The sequence below is a fragment of the Notothenia coriiceps genome, unplaced genomic scaffold, assembly GCF_000735185.1.
Source record: "Notothenia coriiceps isolate Sejong01 unplaced genomic scaffold, NC01 NC01_scaffold00000339, whole genome shotgun sequence".
In the NCBI taxonomy this organism is placed as follows: Eukaryota; Metazoa; Chordata; class Actinopteri; order Perciformes; family Nototheniidae; genus Notothenia; species Notothenia coriiceps.
Genome location: NW_011333040.1, coordinates 16,920,618 through 16,927,081, shown reverse-complemented (window position 1 = coordinate 16,927,081; position 6,464 = coordinate 16,920,618).

Here is a 6,464-nt window from a genome sequence, read left to right as displayed (position 1 = left end):
TACCCCCCCCCCCCCCCCCCCCGCCATTCCAGTGTTTCACATGCACAGACATTTAGAAAGACAACAGGAAATCATAATGTTTATGTTCTTATATAGAAGTGGAAATTTTCCCCAAAACATCTCATCATGCGGATATGAACTTGTGACCATTAAGCTTTATGTATCATGTAGAGCAGAGAACATACATTTTACAATTATTGTTTTTTGCAGAGCACTACTCACCTAACCAACATCAAACTTCACAAAATATGTGTTTTTTAGGACTTTTGAGCTATTAACACAACCTCTGCTTCACAAGAAATATGAACTTTAATAAATAAAAAGCCAATGCCCATTCCTTACACACCTAGCTTAGCTAAAGCAACCATGAAACTTGCACAGGATAAGGTTAATAACTTCAAATTGAGTGAATTGACGTTAGCATATTTGTGTCCTCTGTTTTTAAATAATAAACCGTAATGTTTTTTTTAAATCAGATATTAAAGGTGGCTTTAAAAAGCTTTTTTCTTCCTGCCCTCCTGTCCTCTCTATCCAACAGCAGCCGGGTCTTTATTTATAGCCGCTCGGCTTCGCACTGGCCCTGCCTGCCAGTCACAAGACCCAGCAGTGGACCCTCTGACGACAGCGTCTGACTGACGGGGGAAGAGAAGGACAACGTCGAGAGGAACAGAATGAGGCTGGGAGGAAAAGAAAAAAAAAGATGGCAGCCGGACTTAGGAAATAACATGAAGAGAACAGGAAAGAAGAAAGAGACAGAGGGCACCACTAAAGACAGAAACACACACCATAACAGAGGGAGGCATATTACAGCAAGCTGCCTTTTCGACCAATTAGACGGCAGTATACCATGCACACAGAAAGACAAAGACAACTATTACTTCATAGTGACATGAGTTTCTTGGTTGCAAAATATTCCCCTTCTGTCATAATGATGACAAAGCAAATCCATCTCATGAGTGATGCTTCATCTTCTTCTAGCTACTAATAAAAGCTACATTTGCAATTCAAATTAATCCAATATAAAATCTGGATTAAAAACATAGCTATTAATTGGCCAAAGGACTGGTATTAACCCGTTCACGTTGCATTAAGTGTTCCTTTTAAGAAGCCTTATCCCAGACTGCTTTAGAGAGACATATTCACCTAGAAGGATTTAACATTAATACAAAATGTTGAATGCAGGAAATACATTTTCATCTGCTTCTGAAAAACAGTTTGCTTTTCTGTGTAGCTTCTTAGCTCAAAACAAAACTTGACAAGGTTGTTGAAGCTCTTTGGAATCAAACCAAGAAAAACATTGAATTCAGATAATTATAATTCATTGCAGGGCAGTCTTAGGTGCTGACTCAGTAATGAGCTGCTGCCTTAGGTGCTAATTACATACAATTAGCAAGCGCCAATTGAATGAAAGTCACAGATAAATGTGCCTTGTGTTTGTATGGTGTAAATCTGGTACTGTTTTAATAAACTTGTCTTTTGCAGTTCTGACACTGCTGTATGAATTTATTGCGATAAACAACCTGTGGTATACAACTGTGAAAAGGTGCACTTTTGCTGCAATGTCTGTCAGTAGCAATAGGTCCTTTAGTATACAGCATCATGTACAGCGAAATATATAAATGAAATGAAATCAGTACATCTTCTAACATATCGACCACACTGTCTCACGTTGTTACCATGTCCTAAAGTTGCCTCCTGCATAACAGTGAATTTAAAATATGACAAAAAGGACTAAAGGTGGGATAGCCACAAAAAGCCATCAACTTTTCTACCCTTGGATTTCTTTACACTTCATACATTGTGAAGAGGTTATTAGCAGAGTTGCAAAGTGCGGGTCGGAACAGGGGACGACCCTGTTACCTGGCCCACAGCCCCCTCCTTGCCCTGATGTAACATTAGCATGCTACCTAAAACCCTCAAGTGTGGGGAAAGGGTTGGGTGGTGGGAAACCCCAGAGTCAGAGCCAAACAACAGTCACCTTAGGAAATCAGGTCAGAGGGGAGAGAAGTGGAGAGGAGATAAGAGGAGAGGTGAGGAGGGGAGATGTGAGGAGACGAGAGCAGAGGAGATAGCAATGGAAGTGTTTTTGTATCAATGGCCTTGGTTGCAAAGCCCCTGAAAGCGTATCCATACATCAGACAGCCAATCCGGTTAAAGAACGATCCGTAAGAGGCTTTGCTGTACTGAAGATAATAATAGCTCTCCTCACTGGGAGATGTTTTAGTGAAGCATCTTTGTGGATATGTGCAACACACCACAAAGACTGTTTTGTTCTCAGGGTAACCACAGGGAGCGGCCTGACCCACTGTTGATGGTGCCATCCACTTTGGCTCCTTGACACAAAGCCCAACACGCTGACCGTCACACTGCCTGGGGATTCTCGTTTAATCCAGAGAGACTTTGTTGCTTCCTCCTCTACTCTCACTGTCCACAAAGTGTGTCAGGGTCCTGTGATGGGCAGTGACACACAGGCCCACATTCTGAGAAAGCCCAGTGTACTACGGAGGGAGGGAAGGATTAGTCTCTTTCAGAGAAGATGACAAGTTCATTGCTGAGGCAGGTTCCTGCTAGTTCACCCAGAATCTCTTCATGTGTGTGTATGTGCATGTGGGTAACAAAGTGTGGGTGGTGTATGACTGTGTGTATTTTCCTGTTTGCCTGTGGTTGTACTTTTGTGCCTTCCTGTGTATTTTTTGCACTTACTGTATAGGTATATGAGAGTGTTTGTGTGTATATGCTGTCTTAGGTTACCCACTAGCCCAAACACCATGTGGTGCTGGAGCTAAAGGGTAACCTTAGCCAGGGTTCCCTTTGTGGTGGGCAAGCAGGTTGATTAGAGGAGGCTCTGCTTACATCCCTTGTACAAAGTCTTTGTGTTGGGCCCAGTGTCCTCTTTCAGCCCTCCTCCAGAGCTGCTGACCAACAGAGCAGAGCAGAAGTTTGCCACCCCGCCAGGTACTATAAGCCTCATGGGATATATGGTATATCCCCAGATAAAAGTCCAAATCAACACATTTTAAAGGAAGTACATTTTTTTTCTTTTTTCTGTGGTCTGCAAAACTAAATCTCAGTGCTGGATGCTCATGAAACATTTATTTTTTTACATTTCAGAGGTCTAAAGGTATCAGTCCACATCGGTTCAACAAAAAGGTTGTATAAGAGTTCTGTTTAAAGCTCAGAGTTAGGGATTTGACGGTCTATTTCTTTTTTTTTTTATTATAAATTCTGTTTATAATAACAGAACTCCACTGCGCGGAGCACATTTGTTCTTATTTTTATGCAAAGCAACAGCAGGGCAGGGAATGTGATCAGTGCCCAGCTGTCACTTAATGAAAATAGAAAACACAAGTTCTATCATGGCATTGATAAATAGTGTATACCTTGATTAATACATAAAGTAATAATTACATTATAACCTTAAAAACAACTCTAATTGTAATATTTGGCATAATACTTTGTTGATGTAGATAGTTGTAGCGATTCGTAGCAGAGTCCAAGCTAATCTATTTTCTACCCCCTGGGTTTTCCTATAACTGTGGCTCGTTGGCTACGTTTCTAAACACGGAGCCTGTGACGCACATGCACACGTATATATAGTAAGGGTTGGCCTACACCTGGGTGTCTTAAGCTTGCTGAATGGGTGCGTGCCAAACCCCCTGGTGATCCCTGAATGTATCCGTGGTTTGGTCTGTGCACATATAACATTCAGTGAGAGTGAGCAAGAGGGCACAACGAGTCAGATTCCTTTTATCAGTTATGAGGCGCAAATCACAAATAAGGTAACATTCTGAGGTAGGTATTATTCTGACATATTGTTCTGTAATGTTATGTTAGGGTTACACTACTCACTAGCCAGCAGAGGCTTAACAACGGCAGACTTAGCCAATGTTAACATATGCCGGCAGCTAAATTAAGCTCCTAATTAACAATCTCATGCCGAGGTAACATTATGGGATAAACATAGAGTGCCAAATTACCACCTGAACTAAATACCCACCAACAAACGAAGATCCCTTTCAAACACATCACTAATTGCCTTAAGAGTGCATTATTTGGTGCTATAAAGAGATCTAGGCTTTAGGAAAGGGTTATTCTTACAATGTAATCAAATAATAGGTTTCATTGAAATTGCAGGGCTATAATTGCAAACTCTAAACGTACAATTGAACGTATAATTTAACCCTAATAGGTACAAAAACTGGATTTTAAAAATATATCAAACAACATTTCATAATTACAATTTGATCAAAACAAATGCCTTGAGATGATATTTATTTGAAATCATTAGAGAAGGAAAAAACAGATATCCAGCAGACAAACGCCACATCATGTAAGATATGTCTGTAACAAAATGTTTTTTCAGGGCGTACAGCTGAATGACCACAGAAATGACATTTAGCCTCAGGAGGTGAACACCATACTCATTTGACAGATATGACCACAACCAAACCCCATCCCTGATTCCATCAAAGAATAAAATCCACAGTATAAGTATTAAATCCAACAGAAAAGGAAACCAGATTGTCGAAATTATTATATACCACTATTCATTCAATATTAGCGATTGCATATGCATTCACTGATGTATCTTGTCTGGTATAAAGCCTCATCTTTGACACCCAATTGTGTTTACGTGCATTTAAGAAACTTTACTCCACTTTTACTTCTTGATGTCACTTGCATGTTAACTCAGCTTTTTGAGTAACCACAAGGTTTTCACAGTGCATCAAAAATGCTGTTACTCCCCCGTTTAACTTTGCCTCTTCCACTAACCTGTTTTCTTGTGTGCATGTAAACAAACAGTGTGTCACTCGGTTTATGTATGTATTGGTTGTCAGTGGGAGCAGGAGAGTGCATTAGGATATTGGCCTCCAAGGCGAACACAAGCTGCTTGATGGCCTGCAATAACCCAGAGCAGATAACATCAGAGGCTACTGCTAGCAGCTTGACATTTAAACAATCTGTCAGGGCTGACTGTGCATGTGCCTGAAAAAGTCTGCCCGGGGGGAGAGAGAGAGAGAGAGAGAGAGAGAGAGCAAGAGGGAGAGGGACATGCAGGGAAAGCTTTTGTGGGCCTGTATATGTGTGAGAAAAAGCGAGAGACAGTGTGTGTGTTTGAGAGAGAAATACAAAGCGAGAGACATGAGCAAGAGAAGAGGTGACATTTACTAACTGCAGGTCTTAGTAGTGACTCTACAGTATATATACACACCACTGATAAATGCACAAGTGTGTCAACCAATATCCTCCAACCAAGTCCATAACAAATCATAGAGATTATTATACTTTATACTGTATATACTATGTTCCTGGAATATCCAAGCATCAACACAGTAATGCTTGTTTTAGAACTAAGTATATATACAGAAGACCGATTGTTTTATATGTAGCTCTGTACACTTTCCTTATCTCCACATGTCAACAGTGATGACACAACCTCCTGGTCTTGACCCACCTTCACGCAGATTAATTAAAGCGTACCGGCAGAACCACATGGATGATGAGGATATGGTGAGGTGGTGAAAAGAAAGGCAGTGTCCTCAAGTAAAGGGTCCATCTGCTGAGTTTCTGAGAGTCTCACCAGTGCCGTTGCTCTTTATCGTGCTTGTGATCAACAGGAAATAATCAAGGAAAAAACAGGAAGGCAGCAATTCCCACTCCAAAATCTTAAATGGAATTGAAATCCAGAAAATAACTTCGCCTAAATTAGGTAAACACTTCTTTTTTTTTGTGTTTTTCAAAGCTCAACAAGTTCATACAGGTTTCCCAAGAGGACTAGAATATCTTGGGTCCCCGATTCATGTTTTAAACTTTTAAGCTGTGCATTATGTGATCAGTAGTTCATATTTTTAAAACCTCTATCCACAATTAGTGTGGCCTTTACACCCAGCTGTCAAAGTCCACATGGTCCACATTCCAACCGTGACCCATGTGGTCTCATTACGCAGTGAAAATCAAACTGGTGCATTACAAGTTTTAAAAATGTAACTACTGAAGTCACTATATTTAAATACATACATCCGCCAAAAACGTTATCTTTTTGGTTTGGTTGTTGGTTTGTTTGTCAACAAGATTATGAAAAATATATATCAAAAAGCATAGAAGAGCCCATACCATTTTGGAGCGCATCCTCATGTTATTTTTGCACACTCATTTTGGAATGATCATTTCACACCTAGGGTTAGGGTTAGGGTAAGTGCCTGATTTAGAGGTGACCACACATTAGCCTGACTGAAATAAGGCATTAAGGGTCAGCCTAAAATCAAATGGGATTCAAAACAGCGTAATCCCTGCGTAGCAAGCCTCATAGTAAAAGAGACCAAAGAAAATATGAGAAAAAGAAGCCAGATGCAGAAGTTCAACAGCTTTCTCTCTGGTGTAATGCAGCCTCTGACATGTTGATACAGCGCAGCCAGCGGTAGCTTCAGTTACACTAAATTTAAACTAGACAGATGCCACACATA